This window comes from Ischnura elegans, chromosome 9 (genome assembly GCF_921293095.1).
Source record: "Ischnura elegans chromosome 9, ioIscEleg1.1, whole genome shotgun sequence".
In the NCBI taxonomy this organism is placed as follows: domain Eukaryota; kingdom Metazoa; phylum Arthropoda; class Insecta; order Odonata; family Coenagrionidae; genus Ischnura; species Ischnura elegans.
Window position 1 is genome coordinate 41575915 of NC_060254.1, and position 19554 is coordinate 41595468.

Consider the following 19554-nt stretch of genomic DNA (forward strand, 5'->3'; position numbering starts at 1 on the left):
CACTGGCCCCTCAGCCTGGCAAGGTTCCGCCATTGGTGGCAATGGTGCTTCTACCATGACGATCAACAATCTGTCATCGTTCCAATCCCTCCTTTGTGATATAAATTGCTTCAATTGTTGGCACTTCCCCGCCAACCGCTTGAATAAAATCAGCTATTCAGGAAAATAAGAATGCTATAAAATGAAGTGAGAATTCGAAGAATGTACCATTACTGATTGTGTGTAGAATATCACACTTTAACGAAGTGAAGTATAGATCTCCGCCAATTAATTTTACATCATTAGGAAGTTCGAATAACAACTGAAACCACCAACTATCGGTATCAACTTGAACTACTGGATCGCAGGAACAAAGGAATAATCTACGGACCAAGGAGAATAAAAAATATTGGTTCTTCACTTATACATCAGATTTCGAAGGGTACTAATCCAAATTATATTTTAAAATGAGTTTAATCGGTTTCATTAAAGAGGGAGAGACAAAATTTCTTCTCTGGGACCAAAAAAACCATGTCGAATCGAAGCAGAAAAGATAACAAAAATGTTGAACCGAGAAAGAGTATACAAACATTAAAAAATGAATTTTAGGCTTGAAAGGGCATAAATGTTCCAAAAGGACACTGATTAAATAAACAGTACTTAATATAATCAATTTTTGAATTACCATCATCGTGAAAAAAAGGTCGAAAAAGAGTGATACATCAATGGTATTGGCAATTTTCCAAAAATAATTAAATTTTACAACCGCTTACAATACTACCTCCAGGTTCATTATCTGACGATAAATTAAAATTTACTGAAATCCTTAGTGTTATTATACTATTAGTTTAATTTACCAATAACTTTTAATTTATGAATACATTAGAATTACGCGATATTACGCCTGAAACACGCCCCTAAAGTCGAGTAGCAGTCTCGAAAAAGTTAGTGAAGTAACGTTTACGCAACCGAAAAATTTATGAGCAAAAGTAATTGAAAAATAATTCAACCAAATGCGAACGGGGAAAATTACAGAGAGGAAAAATTCCGCTGATATCTTACTGAGTACCAAAGTGCACACCGATACAATGAAGGATTTTCTCCTCGATTCCTTGCTAAAATAATATTTTCTCAGACACCTGGAGAGTAGTGACAGTTGGAGAGGAAGAATGAGAAGAGAGAATACAAATAGTTTTTCATATTTACTAAAAAAAAAGCCCTCTCTTCTCCAACATCTATCCTGTTTGTGAGCATTAAGTCTTCCAAAATATGAGGTAAGTTTTGAGATTTGTAATTACGTTTTAAATTAAAATTTGAGGGTGGCTGATACACATTTCACACTCGCCAGACTTAGTTATAACTTTATTTTCTCCCTTAGCAGCCTGCGGCCGTCTTGATAATTTCAAATCCTTCATACCCGCATACGAACGACGCCAGAGAGTATCAACGCGACTCCGAATGCGACCGGGGAATTTTCACATGCCTGGGGCGTACCATGACTTCAGGGAAGGAAGCAAATCACACGGCGACACAATGGAGGTCACATGAAAGTGCCACCGCCACGCAAAAAAAATTGCGCAGATTTAATTATGCAAATGGCAGCGGTGCTGCAAACAAAACGTGGAAGATCGTTGCGAAATCCATAGCGACGGGTGCAATGCAATGAGATTGTAAATGGGCCAGACTGAATGGTCGGTTGGGATACGGGAGAAGAGGAGTGAAATCGCCGACCAAAAATTTTGTTGCCAATATTATTTGATTCACTTCACAGCCTATAAAATGGAAATAAACGCGATTCTCTATTTTTTATTCCTTCTTATTCTCATTTCATTCGCAGCGGAATCAGGCTAGACTCGAACATATACGTTCTTAAGGAGGTTGGTTCGAAAAACGGAATGGAAACATGTCATTTTCCAAAATTTTAAATTTTACTTCACCAGTACTTCCTCATCGACTCGCCGTCACAATAATAGGCTCTCAGTCCTTTATTTTCCGAAAGTTGCATTTGGAATTCCAAATATTTATACAGGCTTTTACGGCAGTATAAACATAGACTACGGATAGACCATGAATAATTAAAAACATGAAATGGTATTCGTTATCCCATGAGAATCATAGTAAGATAAACCAATAAACTAAGGTTCTTCCCCGAAACATTTTTAGTTATTATCATATGAATAATCTAACTTAAGTAAAATCACTTTCGTTTCGTGAATATCGGAATGTATCACAATCGTTGGCTCAAATAGCTGGAAAAAGAGTTAAGCTAAAAATATAAGGATTAAATCACCCAAATTCTGTGCACCTTAATTTTAATTTTTAGTCTCGTTGGATGCATTCGATGATGGAATAATATTTTGTCGATAACAAGTTCGAAAAGTATACATTATGAATCGCGATGTCGCGCGTCTACCTCCTTAACTCTTTTACGAAAAGGCTAGCTTCCTGACGTTACTCGCAACTGCCGTCCAATCACATTGAGCGCTAGGCAATATTCCCATTACTTCGATTTTCATCCAAACACATACGAATTCACAAATTCATTGAAATGGAGGAAACTACAGCTCAGTTTTATGGGAAATTACCATACTTATCAACACACTTAATAGTGATTAAATATAACAGACAAACATACTTTCCATTATGACCACGAATAAAGTTGTGAATGTGGGCGAAGTCTGCTCCGATGGGGAAAGATGATTTCATATCGCGAGGTATTTTCAGGCGTTAAAACGAGACCAATCTGGGTTGGTTCATCAAACCAACTAAGCTCGCTAATACTATAACCAAACCTACCCTAATCGGTAGAATACTTTAATAATAATCTATCTCCCGTTTCCATTCTTTCGTCGATGATCCAAGGATAGCCGTTCATCCCACGAAACGGGATTGAATGAATTGGGTCTTACGGCAACGTCGAGAATGCAGTGCTTAGTCTCCCGTGACGACGGAACGGGAAGGAAAATAAAACTATGAGTTTTCGCGAGGACGCGGCTGGTAATTGCCAATCCTTATGCCAACCACGCTCGCATCCTGAGGTGGACAAAAAACATTTCCCGCCAAGCCCACATCGGCGACCTTCAATTTTTTTCAGGATATGGGACACACGGTTCAACTTCGTGATCACAACTCTCGAACCCATTTTTTGCAGCAAAAGAGAAAATATTTGGAATACCATGAAATAAACGTGCACGTTGATAGTAACCTCGGATTGAAATTCAACAATGAAAAAAAGAGTTGATCCGTTTACTTTCAATCTATTAGGCAATAATTACAGAAGTTATTTCGTGATGCCGTAATTCAAATAAATATCTCTGTCTAACTATTCGTAAACAATATAAAAATTATGTAGCTTAGACACGTGAAATCTTTAAAGGATAAAACGCTAAATTCAAATTTAATAACATGAACATCACGAAATCATTAATAACTCGGGAGCTACAGAGTCTAATTCCCACCATGGTCTCATATTTACTTTAAAAAGGTAAACTTTTGCCCCAATTGAAATAATTTTGATTCAACCAGATACCAGAAGCTTGGCACCATTGGCAATCGAGTAATGAGCATGCCAATAAATTTTGACTCCAATCTCAAAATCAACTCACTCATAACTAAGAAATTACGACATTACTCGACCCTCTATTTGTAGCATGCAATTCCGGTATCATGCTCATAGCACACCTAGCACGCTTAAAGATTCTTAATTTGTATTTGGAACAAATACTCTAAGGAAATGCCAATTATTTCGATAGGAAGACGATGGAGTGCACAGCTCAAAACTCTAACTACAAACCACTGATAACATTCTCGGTTTAAAAGGCATAAAATGATAAAAAAAATTACAGTTAATACAGTCTAAATTTTAAAATAATGGATCTTGGAAATTAATCCAGCAGATTTCCACAAAAATCAAAGTATAAAAAGTTAATCAGTTTCTTTTCTCTAGAAGATGGCGATACTTATGAAAGTCAAGTGGATAGCTTGACTAATGAACTTCAAAAACGTCGAAAAGGCAAACTCTGTTTTCTACAACTAAGTTATCATGAAGTCAATAAATGTTATTTGATAATGATAACGCTTAGCTTACACGATAAAAAATAACTAATAATAAAAATAGTAATAAATGCATAACTAATAATAAATAAATACTAATGAAAACATAAAAAATGAATTATTCAAGTTAATTAATTATAAAGTTCAATCTGGATCATCATTAATATTTTGCGTAAAATACAGCGTTCACAACTGAGGAGATGAGAAGGGGTAGAAGTGGTTCGAAACATTGAGGTAAATAAAACTAACGAGATCAGCTAGATATTTAGTATTGCATTTGACTTTCCTCTCCATGTCAGCACAGAACAGAGACTCACTCGCATCCCTTGGGCACCAACTTCTTGTATATTTCTTGTATCAATTTCTGTACCTAACTCTGTTTAGAAAAGAAATCACATGTTCCCTTTGGCTTATCACCCCCTCAACGGTGAACACAGAACTTTTCTCTGCTCCTTCCTCGGATCAAATACTCCACGGAAATCCCAATATTTTCTATACGCTGGAGTACAGATAGCTCAATAATGTAAGTGTACATCACTGATAACATCCTACGTTAAAAAGGTGTAAAAATATTTTTTAATCCTTATTTAAAAACAATCCATTGGAACAAACTTATCGAATTGTATAAATGCCAATAAGTTCGAATACACCTTTTCCTACTCTTACAATTCCAAAGGAAGTTTTTAAACAGAGAATCCATATTTTGAAAAAAAAACTCATAAAGAGCTTTAACAATAGTCGCAAACAAATTAAGTGGGAAATTAGGCAAAGAAAACAATAGAGATCAACAATATATTTGGAAGTGCATTTGATTTTCCACTCAATGTCAGCATAGAACCGAGACTCACTCGTATCCCTTGGCTTATCCACCGAGTTTTTGTATATTTCTAACAATTTCTATGCCTAACTTAGATGAGAAAAAAATGACATGTACCCCTTGGCTTCTCACCCTCTCAATTGTTATGCATCGTGAGCACAGAACTTTTGACTTTTCCCTGCCCCTTCCTCGGAATAAATATTCTACGGAAATCTCAAATTTTCCATAGGTAGACGATGGAGTACACATAGTAAGTGCAAACCACTAACAACTTTATACGTTAAAAAGGTAAAATATTATTTTTAAAGTCCTTCTTTTTAAACATCCTTTAGTACAAGCTTGTTACACTGCACCACAGCCAATGCATATCTAAGGTAGAAAATACCTCTTCCTGTTATTACGATTCCAAAGGAAACCTTTAAACATAGAATCCATACTTGAAAAAAAGAGCAATAGGATTTTTAACAACAGTCGCAAAAAAATAAAGTAGGACGTCATCGATGGGGTGTGTCCTCCAGATAGCGGCTTGGAACTGTCAAAAGCCACAGTTTACAGTATGGAACTCGTGTAGCTATTCCTCACCCGCGTTGACGTTTCCTGATTGCACAAAGGACGACCGCAAGATGAATACCGCCGAGAAAAAAAATGATAGATGCGAGGGAATGCCTAGGAGCGGATCTAACGGCAAAAACAGTGCGTTAGTTTGAAATCTCACTTGTACGCATCGGATGAGTATTAGCCCTTATTCCTAACAGTGGCTTTCTATTGACCGACCAACTTTCAAAAGTCCTAAAAAGGGAAATCCAATTTTCTATATCCTTAATCCAAATTGAGCGTACTTATATAAGAGTTTTCTTTGTGGTAGGTACCTACCCTTTACATAAGCATAGTTTCATCTAGGTCAACATCAATTGAACAGAATATGATAAAAAATTATCAAAATGTATCAATGCATCAATGTTTGGATTTAGCTGAGTTACAACACTTGTATTATAGATTAAATCTCGACGTCGAAATAATCGCACCATCACCGAATGTTGTGCTTTTTCAAGCATCAATATTTCATGGTATACCTAGTGTTACAAGTCGTTATTAATATTCGAGATATGCTGATTAGGAAACAGAGAAAACAGTAATAAAAAGATGAATGAATACTTCCGTATCAAATTTAACACTTAATAACTAAACGCTAATAATTCAACTCTTAACACAATTATTTCTTCAATAAAATATATCCCTACTACCTTAATAACCATCGGCGATTCGGCTTTTTGCTGGTCGTGAACAGAAGAAATATGATGCCAAACTATCTATGAAAGAAATTTGAAAAAATAATGTGGAGAAGGAAGAAACAAAAATGATTATTCAACCGACATATATCAATCGAGAGCAATCGTTATTTTTAAATAAAACATAGCGTACATAGCAATCAATTTGAACCAGACCTCAACCTAGTATTCTCAATTGTTTTGTCAGATTTTCTCTTGGCTCGATAGTCTTTTACGAGGAATGCAAGTTTCTTTGTGCACCTACATGTTTTTGTTTGGGAAATAAGTTGTTTTACTCTACACACGAATCTAGTATATCCATTAAGGAGATAATTTACCATCTAATAAAAACTAAATCATTCCTTCACTAATGTTTAACTTTCAAATAACTTTTAAATATGACCGTATAAGTACGTTTCCAAGTATTAAAAAATATTTTATGATAAATCTTTTGCAAGATTATCATGCCACTATCGTCAATACCTTCACGTCTAAAATGAAACGAAATTTTAAAACTACGAAAGGTGAATTAAATGAATGCCTACGGTACTATTTGCGAAAAGTTACATTAAGTACTATTATTTACGGATCGCGAGTAGCAGCAGATTTTTTTCAATATCTGCTGCTACTCGCTACAATTCTGCAATATCGACTTTATACCTTCAAACCGATTACTTAGCATTAATTATAATGCATCAAAAGACACAAGAGGTCTGACAAATGCATCCATCTGGTTGCAAGTGAGCGCATACTGTTGAAACTCATCGACCACAGTTTATTTCGAAGAGCATGACGTTATAGGGTACGTGAGCGATGTGAGATGCATAGAGAGTCACTGCTATTTAGCTGGGATTTGAATCGCCGCCGATACTCGCGTCAAAATGAGGCGGAAAACCTTTCCTCGCCAAAGGAAAAGCAAATAGGAATGCAGCAGCTGCACCTGCGTGGATACCGTGCATTATTCCTCGAGGGAAGGGTCATTTGAACTCAGAATCTGTGATCGCATGGAAGATATTAACCAATATTTGTCCTACTCCATTGGTAAGTTTGTAATAACATGAAAATAGGATGGATTGAAATAAGTCACGCAAAAGCGGAATATATATAATCTGTTTCAAAAATTTAAGTCAACCTGCAGCAGCAGAATTAAGATAAATTAATTGAATTAAATAAAAATATAAGTAACAACAATAAAATGGCATTTTTAAATGGATTAAGATTTGTACGTGTGTATGTACGTTATTCACTGACCTATAGAGAAATCATACAACCGCACAATGCCATCATTGAAATTGGAAAAACCACTGAAAACTAGCATAATGAAGGAAGAACACATTTTTTTTCAAGCTTTCAAAATGGAACATGAAATTCTCGTTTAATAATATTTTGTGACATTAAATCATATTCACTGGGTAGAATAGAATAGCATGATAAGGTGAACTGTTCTTTCGGCGAAAGTTACTTCATGGAAAACCAGAAGTTACTATTAAAATACCGACATTGAACATCTATTAACCTAGGCTAAAACATTATCTGCCTATATATTTGTTGAATATTTAAAAATTTTTAATACAGAATTTGATATTAAAAATTACGCGAAATATCATATTATAAATAGAAATTAGAGAGAAGAATCATTTTCTTATCTGAATTAATCAATAAGTGACTGAGGACTGAAGACCTACCTTATACCTGCATTATTAGAAAATAAAAATAAGTATGAGAATAGTAAAATAATCGGAGTTGTTCAGCAGGAGAGCCAAAAAGGATGGTTTATTCAGAATACAGAACTAATTATAAGCTGCCTCCAAGCAAAGCAGAAAATTAATTTGCAATTGGAAACACATTTTCAATGCCTTAATAACAGTAATGGCATAGCTCGCAAAATAAACCTATACCAGTTTTTTTTTCAAAGACATCCCCGTAACTAATCTTGAAAAAACAAACATGATGAATCATAAAAGAGCACAAAATTACACACCAGGGATTAGATGTAATATATGGTTGGGAGAATTTTAATTTAATTTCATCATAAAAACATCAGGTAGCTTTATTCGAAGATTATTAACTAGGGGTTGAGCTCCTGTAACTCCTCATAATAACGAAGCCATCAATAAGAATTAGACATATCTCGCGTATACGCGCCGTATCTGCGTTCTAAACATCAAATCAGCTCAAGAAACTTCAGCTACCAGAGAGGGAGAAGCAAATCTTCTAAAATTTGCTATCACGTTGAATGTTATACAGCTCATGACCATATAAAGTGCCATTTCTAATCCGTAGCGTGCCGGGTGGTACTTTAATCAAGTTTTATCGGTTCAATAGCTTTTAAACGATGAGGCAATCCAAAATAATAACATGTGGCAGATACATTCCCACTGGTGCGGACGTAAAAGTGCTGGCACCGAAGAGATAAACAGTAGCTCGGCCTAATCGAGCCATCCCATATAGTGTGAGGTCGTAAAATTTGATAGAGCGCAAGATGTCAAGATGGCAAGTACGGAAAAAATCGCACCATCTTAAGCTTTTAAGATTTATTACGAAATTAGCGGCCGTAAAACTCCATCATATACAACTATAGTACATAAAACAATAACGCTCGCTGATGCTAAAAAATGTACGTGACACCATTTCATATACTTTTCCCTTTGTTCACAATGATAGATGATAATAGGTATGCAGATATAGTCCTATACTCAAGTTTATCCACAACAAAAAACACGAAAATATTCCATAAGCATAATTAAATTCTGTGCCCAAATTATGGGTGATAAAAAAATCACTAATAGACACTTTGTGAATGAGGACAAAAAATTCAAAGTTTTTAATTGATTAATATCGATTAAAATTTATTCCCCATCCAAACGAATGATTTATAGGCAAAATGAAGGAATGTAATATATGGTTAACGCTCTGATCAAGAAAAAAGCTTTATCAAGCATATTGTAAATATGAAACAAAACGTGGAAATCACTGATCAAGCATTTAAATCAACATTTCGAGTCGCAGATATAGTAGGTCTGCAGGATCAAATGTTTAAGATTACCTCAAAGGGTAGAACTGAACAAAATATTATTCCCTGGACCAAGTTAATGAATGCCGCCATCTGCAACATTATTTTGCTATGTTCAGTGAAATAGCACTGAAACTTCCTTTCCTAATCGATAGTCATTTTTCATTTGAATAGTACTGAGGACAGCAGGAGTTTTAATTAATTAAGTTAATACGATGATAGGTAATTACATGACACAACGCAGTTGATAATCAGTTTGTAAACTAATCACATAAAGCCTTAATTAAAATGAATCCCGTGAGCAAAAGGTAATTATCCCGGAGAGGATGACTAAAGATTAATCCCAAATCCCTAAAGGGTTCGCGGTAGTAATACTTATCATGAAATAATGCAATGTAGTGAAAGATAAAGTATGAAGAATAATTATTTCACAGAATACAGAAAAATTCTCTGAAATTCATTCCAAATAATAAAATAAAGGGATGAAAATATGCTCACATCATGAAAACAAGCTGCATATTAAGATGAATATTTTCACATGATTTCGGTATTGAGCACTCCCAAAAAAGGCAGAAAGGAGTGGAAGCTTCCCATCGATACCCGGTATTACCAGTTGCATAAAAATAAGGAAAGAAAGACGAACTTAATGCACATATTGTTATAATGGGCATTTGATAAATTTGAAATATTTAAATTAAAAATTTCGACGAGTTTATTCAAATTTCTGAGCTATAAATTCCCGGTTTAGTTATCTCACGGGCATTGGTGGTTGCCAAGACATGGAGGAAAAACAGGGATAGATTAGGGGGAGTCACGGATTCCATAGTAAGAATCTTCCCGGAATGAAACTATAAAGGGGGCCTGCTTGCAGCGGTGCACGAAGGAATTTGGTCCGACAGGGATAAAATGCGGTCTCCGAAGCATCCCCGAAGTAGATATTTTTAGAGACAACAGAAGCCCGCGCGAGTTTACTAAGAAGTTTAAATTACGCACAGATATACCGGAAATAAATTTAGCTCATGGAAGATACGTTGAAACATTTTCTATTCTTCTCATGAACATTTTTAAGTTAAAAGTGGTACTTTTTTAAGGTAACGATATGTTACTTTGCCGTGAATTCTCATTTTAACCCATTCTAATAATGAACACATCACAGCGAAGAGTATCTCCTGAGGTATATATGAAGTAGAAGTTTAGGAACAATTAAAAATTGGAAACATGTTTTTTCATATATAGCGAAGGCATGGAGACATTTCATGTTTTGTTTAATTGCGACTATCTTCTGACAAATATACGACTTATTTACAACAGTAAGTCAGGATTTTTTTCCATCTTCGTCTTTCCATCAGTAAATTTAAGATTGGTTTGACGCAGCTCCATTCCGCTATCCGCATTCCATCCGCTAGCCTTCTCATAGTGACATATTTCTTCACTTTTATGCCCTTAATAATTAGTCCTATGCAACACATTGAGGGTCATCCCTTACATTTCTTCCCTTACACCTGTACTTCAACGATTGTTTTCATCACGCCATTATGCCTAATAATGTGGCCAACTAAGTTGTCTTTTTTCCATAGTTTAAAAATAATGGTAAATATACTTTCACCGGAAACTCTGACATCATTTACTAATGAATGTTTTTCAACAGTCGATTGGTTTCATTGATTGCTCTCTTCTAGATAAAAGAATACTTTTATACTAGACCAAACTTCCGTGCATTTGTGGATATCACGGCTTCGACTGTTTGGATAGAAGGTGAATAAAATACCAATAAAAAGTAGGTTTGGAAATTACTATGAAAATGAAGTACACCTTTCCACGAAATGTCACTACCTTAAACCGGTCTCAACCGAATAAGCGCTTCTAAGGGGAGGGCTTTGTGGTGACGGAAAATTCGAGTCAAACGCGACCATATGTTTCTCCACGTCTCCAAAGGGATGAGGATCGAAAGAGATATATGGAGAGAGAGAGAAAGAGAGAGAGGCGGGTCCACGAAATGAACTAAATCATCTCAATGGGAGTTTATAAGCGGTCCGCCGGTCGGTCCCTCGACTCGTCTGCTGTTGGGGGAATGAATAAGCGCCACGTGCGTTGGCTGAACCCGTCTCCACAGCAGCATCTCTAATGGAGCCCTTTAAATGTTTGTTTGGATACAGAGAGAGAGAAGCGAGGGGGAACTGGGAAGGGGAGGATGTGAGGGCATGGGGGGGCCAAATGGAAGCGTGTCTGGCCCATCGAATAAGGACGCTTTGGACAAGGTTCAGGGGCATAAAATAATGTGAATACATGAACTTCCACACTAATAACTACCGGTTTTATAATGTCCGGTTGGCCCTAGTCATAAGATGATACAACCTTCAGCTTTACCTGGTGGTGGCTCAATATTCTGGTTAACTTAAGATTTGATCTCATACAGAATCTAGCCACAGCTTTCAACCACCACTGGGTAAAGTTTAAGGCTGAATCATCTTATGGTTAGCGTTAACCAAATATCATTGCAGATTGGCAGGCCTATGGATATTAATATTGTAGATGGTGGCATTCATAAACAAGGTACAGGGTATTATATTTCGTTTAGTTGTACTCTTTTAGTTCGAAAAGGTAATCCTAAGAATTCGTATTTTCAAACGTACCATATCAGCGACTGTAAATGTCGATTTTAAGTATTTAATAAGTGATTTCCACGTTTTGTTTCATATTTGAAGTTGTTTGATAAATATTTTTGGGCAGAGACTTTTCTAATTATTAAATTGTATTCATTTTTCCGATAAAGAAAATCGTCCTTCAGTCCTTCCACGAGGTGTGTTCAGAAAATAAGGGGACTTTTTTTTTCTTATTCCGCGACTTTGTAGAGTCCGCTTGTCAATTTTTGTCATTATGTTGTTATACATGCCATTAATGTATGACAAAATTTTCAGGGGTATTAATTGTTTACTTTGTGTGTGGCAGCCTCTAACGTGATACGTGTTTTTATGAGCTCGGCGAAATTCGTTTACTGAAATAAATGGATTAAAGAATGATTGCAAAGCGAAGAATGACCAGCAAATAAAGTGTATCCGAGTTTCTGAAGTATTACCAAAGGCCTATGGTTATTCTCATAAGAATGAAAAAAGAATTAACGAACGGTATAAATGGCCGTGATGACATAGAAGATGACGCCCCAGCACATTCACCACCGATGAAAACGAGGAAAAGGTGAAAGAAATGGTTATGAACATTTACTCTCATGGATAATGGGTAATATTTTGATGACGACAACATTAATGTAGACGAATACTTAAACCTTTTTTCTCGAAATAAAAAACTCAAATTCCCGTTATTTTCTGAACACACCTAGCGTACTTCAAATTTAATATACCTATACCGTAATAGTATTAAAAGTTCTCAGGAGATCAAATAGTAATATATTGAAATATACAATAATATAAGGAATTGTATCAGAAGATACTTCTTGGAAGTTGTTAATATTCATAATGAAACACACAATTGTGAACTCGAACGACCCGGGTTTTGGCAGCTCAGTGACATTTTCCGACCATTTTTTGCGTTTCATTATGATTAATATTATAGATGAGCAATTAATTGAAGATTGATATTTAAACTTTTTCATGACCATAGACTGTTATAAACACTTAACTATTGTCTTTTATGGTACCAAAGAGGACTGATGTCCAAGAGGCGAACACATCAACATATCTTGATGAAATGCGCACCAAAAAAATAATAAAAGAGCAAATTTGTAAACGTTTCATGAAAAAGAAATTTTCTTCCATTTGAAGTCTGACATCTAAGCCTAGCCCATGGCGAGTTAAATTCTCCTCCTATGAGGGAACTGTAAAAAGTTTAGCTTGTTACATTATTTCCGCTTAAACAATATAACTCGGTATATTCCAGGTATTTTGGTGCTCAAAAACTTCCAAAAATATCTGTGATTTAAGATTTTTAAGTTAAATTTTTCATAAAATTTCGAGAAGTAAGACGTTTTCTTTCCTGTAAATTGATTTCTGATGTAGAACTTAAAGTAAACCTTTATCTCGATTTTTAGTTTTATTGATACTTGGCAGAAATTTTTATTGTGTTAGAACAGCTCCACAAAATTTCACCAAGAAATCGAATGGTTTTCTCCTCACCAATAGTCAACGTATTCCAAGACTTGATAATCATGTCCAAACCGCACCATATTAGCTTGCCGGCAATTGAATTCACAGAATTTCACATTTCTACGATCAACAAGTCTATTCCCATTCCCTGCGTTTCATGGGCAGCTGGTCGATCATGTATAAGCCATACGCGACGATGCTATTGTCTTTTCGACACGGCCGTCAAACCAGTCCCACGAATTCAGTCCGTAAATATCTATTATGTACTCCTGAGAACAACGATTAAATCATAAAATATAGAACCATTCAAACGAAGTAATAACGGTATCTAACGTAAGTAGCTTCAAATTCATCGGTATTATTATTCAACTTTTCCTGAAATCCTTGCATATATCAAGTGACTTTTCACAAAGTTACTCATATGGGTGCGTGACTACTTGGTTTCTTTACGTATTTTTCCGTCGCCTCTACTCATAGGAAAAAACCAACGTCTAATCTAACATCCTTATTCTAAGATAAACAGAACTATCAAAGCTGAAGATAGATATATAGCCTATACCTCTTCCTCAAAATGGCATGTTATCAATATGACCAATGAGGTCGCCAGGAAAGTGGCTCTTATCATGCGAACGAAATGTATTCCCACAGTTTGGCGCCTTTGCCATTTATTTTTTTAGGAACAACTTCCGTGCTCTCCTCCAGTTTTTTAGAATCTTCACATGTGTTTGCAAAATTCCAAGTATTTCTCGGCGTATCCTTGTTTGCGGGAGAAGATAGTTTACTCGTGAATCCAGCTGGCGCCCTCGGATTACAAGAGGCGAAGTGTAAACGACAGACAAAAAAATCTCCAATGCAAACCGAGGTTATGAAGCCAGTTGGTCTCCAAAAGGGCCTGTTTTCGCTCACATCAGTCCATATAACAAAGAGAAACACAAGAAAATAATACCAGTAAAATAGAGTGACTACACAGTAACGCATTCGGGTAATCTAGTTCATGCAATCCTACTAAAGTAAGTCGAAACACTGCATGTAATAAATCTTTCGTCGAGCATACAGGAATTTAGATCTGGCGAAAACATGAAGTAAAAGGTTTTTGTTCGATAGCGGAAAAATAGATGAATTTTCAGCAACCTGAGAAGCCAGAGAAAATTCAATTCAATTAAAATTATTAATCATTAAATATGAATTTCATATATTACACTTTGCCAGATTTTCAGAAATAAAAAGTTCCATAGTTCTCCGAGAAGCCAAAAGTGTTGATTTGAGTAAAACAAGTTCTTTGAGGAGAATTAAAACAATGACCTACCCAAATCCTGGGCTACTCTTTACAAGTTCTTTACTTCAGTTAGGAAATTATTAGAGTAATATATCAAGTTAAATGAAGGAATATGAGCTGCAAAACGCAGACCATGTCCCGCACGTGAAATAGAATATTTTATCCCAATTTAAAAAATTAAATACTTATCTTTCGACTGCATTCGAAATTCACTTTTATTTTTATCACTTTAAGGCTGACTCTAGAAAATTCAATTCTAAGGCAAAATGTACTTGCAGCCGCAAATTATATATAATTTGGAATCCAATGAAGTAAGAAATTTAATGGATTGCTATCAAGGTCCTTAAAATATATACTTTACGTACCTTGGATTGCTACGAGTTGATTATCTGCTATCCATACAGGTTTATACCTTCCATTAATACTATGTGGTGAGATCACCCATCCAATAGCCTCGATCGTTAAATGAAACATGACCAAGAATAAGTTTTCGGAATTACGTATCGTACTATAAAATTATAACGACAGTTAAAAAGTACTAACAAGAAAAATACGAGCCGGTGCTTGACGGCAAAGAATAAAGATAATAGTTCCGCCCCCAGATGATGACACTTTCGCATCGTAACCCGGGTCACGTATTATTCTTAATGTAGATTTTGAACACGTCATTTCATTTTATTGCGTACATCCTCACTCCCGTAATCGTTAATCTTTCAAGGGCATTCAAGAAAAAAATCTAGCCAATTTCCTTCTATTTTCATGGGTAAGTACTATAAAAGTTCTGATGCAAGGAAACTTCAATTACTGTGTGGCTTAACGAAAAGCAAATGGAAAGCAGAGTACAGCGATAAAAACGATCGTGGGAAAGATCCGTGATCGCACGTCGATCCATTGACATCGACTGAAAATGAGGCCCAATAATTGACAAACCGTAGCCAATTGTAAACGTTTAATGCATCCATTCCAACAAGAAGTATAAATGAAATTTAACTTGAGGAAAACCCTGTAACCAAAGCGTGAGGGTACACCTATACCTCGGCTAATAAAGAGTTTTGGTGCCAGAGTCACATTCTTCATCGAAAATACAATTATTGGTTTCCTTCTCGGCCACACACGCCAGGTACACTACTGAAAAGTGAAGCTTTCTTAAATGATAAAGAAAAACCGCCTGAGGCTGAAATGAAACTACCAGATTAGGATAACATATCTTTGAACACACACTAAAAACTTATGGAGAAGCTCTAGATCTCAGGGAAAATAACCTACAATACCAATAAAATATAGTAAAAATGAAAAACCTTCCTGTAATACTTCTCTAGGCATATTCTCAAGACTATTTAGGATTTTTTCCCTAGGTTCCTTTCCTAAGATTCCGAATTCATTCCTCTCGTCCGGTCTTTTGTAACGGCGTGTTATTCCTTTATTACTTTTCCTATCATTATGAAATGTCCAGGGTATATTAAGTATATCCTGGTCAACATTTGCCCACATCTCAAGCACCAAAATGTTGCCAAGGTATCACAGGTTTAAGTTTTTTACACTTGATGCACAAAAAATATTGATATAGGTCTACTATAGGCATCCATAAAATATCAACGTGATAAATCAAGTAAAGGAGTAATTTATACGTCAACAACTAGACAAAATGCGACCGGTGGATAGAGAATGATTCTTCCTTGGATGCATAAGGAATAAAAAAAATTCTGCCTATACTTTCCCTACCAAAAATACGTCACTTTAGAAGAAAATTTGAATCAACAGATGTAATTTCATCCAACTGGATGTGCTTATATTTCATAGAGATAATGAAGGTTCAACTGCATAGGAAATTCTACCAGGATGATCGTAAATTTCATGTGGAGCAGTCAAGATGAAGAACTTAAGAAGAAGTTGTTTAGCGCAGGGAAAATAGCCTAGAATGTCGATAAAAGAAAGTAAAAAAGTAACATATTTGTTCCGGTTTGATGTTACGATCAATTGCTTCAAAGGTAAAGAACATACTTAGGCGTACTCGTTAATGCACACAATTCAAGTCTTACGTCTACGAATAATCAAATTTTTCGTACACAGATCGGTTCAAAATATGTATTCTTATAAGCGAGAGAGAAATTTACGTAATCGAGAGTAAAAATTCAGGGTATGTATCGACTTGCGACGGATGATCGAAGAAGAAGAAAGGAATGGAAAATAATGTTTGGATTGCGCCCGGGGAATGGCCTAATAATGTCGGCTTCGTTTGAACTTGGGAATGCGGGAAGAGTAGGGAAGTGAGAGGGATGGGTATGTTGGGAGTGAGAGAGGTAAGAGCAAGGGCTGCTTCGTTTACTAAGGAAGCCGCCACTGACAGTGGGCACTTCAAAAGGGATATGCCCACTGAGAGGACTCGATTCAAAGAGAGATGACTCGAGGGGGAAATAGCCAGCGGATGGAGACATTAAAGTAAGTGGGAGAGATATCGGTAGGGCAGAAACATAGGCATGTCACTATAAAGAGAAATGCCGGGGAGAAAGTATTATCAAAAAGGGAGTCAACGGAACCATCTGACTACATTCAGTTGCAAATCTTCATTTTGCCTCTTTTTTATTTTACACGTAACGGTTCTTAAGAGAGCTCTCAAAACTTAATTAAAATAAAACAGCAAAGCAAGAACACCGGACTTAATTTGATGAGCACTCTATTGTCTTTAAAATCCGAATGATTGTTTATTCATTTTTGACAAAATACCTTACATAGCAACAACGCAAAAACGACCAATATATGTTACAAACTCGATAAAACTATAAAATAGTAAAACCAAAACGAGAAAACGATAAAACAAAACCATATAATACAGTAGTCAGGATACCGTACACCCTTTTTCTTAACTTGCTTCGCCTATTTGCCTTTTTCATCGATGGAATCTTGTAATTGATTCCAAACCCACTTCTTATAGTAGGATCGGATCTTGCACACTAGCTTGCGTCAAATGACAATACAATATCCAATAATCAGACATTTGAAATTTTACTGCATTGTGCTCAAATTAATTAACTAAATTTCCATATGAGAAATTTTTTAAATTTCCTCGATAGATAGTCAAAGTTTTTTAGACAAATTAATTTACCACCTCTGGTATAATCGATTGTATGATACACCACCAAAATATATAAAATAAAAAAGATAAAAAACACGATTTTCCAAAAAAGTAGAAAATGCTCTAAAAAGTAAAAAATAAGCTATTCATTACTCGGAGAATAAAGCATGGGTGCTGATTAGGTTCAGCTATAAGTACTGCTTGCCAATCCCTACTCATATGTGAGACACTTATGCACTCATGGCTTATAAACCAATTCAGCATCCATGTTTTATTCGCCGAGAGATAAGAAGCATATCTTTACTTTTTCGTGCACTTTATACTGTTAATGGATAAAGCGTGTTTATATTTATTTTTATCTCACGCTAAAATAGCAAATCCTCCATCAAGGTTAACTTTTCGGAATTAATTTTTCTAGGGACTTTGAAACAATAACTTCTGCTCGCACAAACCATACTATGGGAAGTAAGCATTTAGATATTAGCTTAGTATAAAAATTGAAATAGCATAAATACACGTCAAGATATAATACAAAACCAATTAACAATGGCCAAACGGGTTTCATGGCTAGATGGTAACGTACCTCCCTGATGACACAGATAAGTCATAGGGTTTATCGGCTATGACTGGGGTAACGCATTTTTTGTCTAAGTATTTTACACGAGATATAGGAAATAATGACCATCAAGCGATGGCTGCCGCTGTCATTACTACAAATTCTTGAAGTTGGAAGCTGGTATTAAGGATGCCATTACAACACTATTCTCATTAACGTGGTAAGTCCTCACACACACACCTCTAAAATAAGCCATACCCACTTACTTTTCAGTCTAGCATTTATTTTTATAGATCTAGCTTTGCCCTTCAAATAAATATTTCGGTTCAATCCGGGAATAATATTGAACATACTATCAAATCCTTAATTTAAAATGTTCACAAGTTATACACCCAATTAAAGCGATATTATAAAAAAGGAAGAATGCGTAAATCTCATACATATCACAATCGCTCCGTGAGAAACGCATTTCTAGTGACACAGGTGTGCCGCGGCCTTGCAAGGTAGCGGTCATGTTTCTTAATGACTTCGCGGGAGGTTGGAGGTCGTACTGCAATGCTGATCACCACAAGGCCGACTTTGACATTTTGCCAAGTTGTTTATGAAAGATAATGAACGCCGTGGAATGTGATAGCCAAGAGGTTTTTTTTAACATCATCAGAGTGTTGATACACATGCTACTTGAACGTATACCGACTCGAATCAATTATCCTTTCGCACTCTACATAAACCCTGGGGACCATAGAACAAGGGCTATTTTTATAACTCTCATTCATTCATTAAATCACGCAGGGTGTCCCTTTGTTGCTGGAGGCCTCTTCAGGTCCTATAATATATCGAAAACATATGTTCTGAATCTGAAATTTCAGGTAATCTATGATTACATTACAATTGGAAGGATAAAATAGAAGTAATTAATGCCGCTAATAAGACCGGCTGCAGCGGAGGAGAAACGCCACCTGCATTAATGCCCCGCTTCCCACACTTATTGGCAGCGTATTTTTCAGACATATGCTTTATATATATCTTAACAACTTTCCTATGTTTATTAGTTGATTAAGGCTACGTTACATAAAAAAATTCCTCCTGAAATATATTAATTTTTCATCCTTCGAACTCCCGCATTAAGTAAAATCCGCCATATTCTCGCAAAAAAAAACATTTCAAGGCAAATCAAGTTCGAAATGCTTTTGTATGAATTAAATAGAGACTAAAGAAGTAACGCGTACATATAGGGAAAGGCGCGAACAATTAATCGCCGCTGCTGAAATATTGCGTGAAATTGGGTTTGAAATGCCTATCCAAAATAACGCTCAAGCTGCAAATGCAGGCCTCTCATTTGAGGCAGAGAAACGCACGAGGAACAAAAAAAATTGCCAAGGGATCTTCGTAACTTCACGGAAACCTCCTTGGCCCGAC

The 19554-nt window shown here is 35.8% G+C and overlaps 1 protein-coding gene across 3 annotated transcripts in view; it reads right to left on the minus strand.

The window, feature by feature from the left end:
- Positions 1-19554, minus strand: part of LOC124165576 (tensin-2) — a 297177-nt gene that overhangs the window by 119717 nt on the left and 157906 nt on the right. The gene's annotated exons all lie outside the window — the stretch shown is intronic.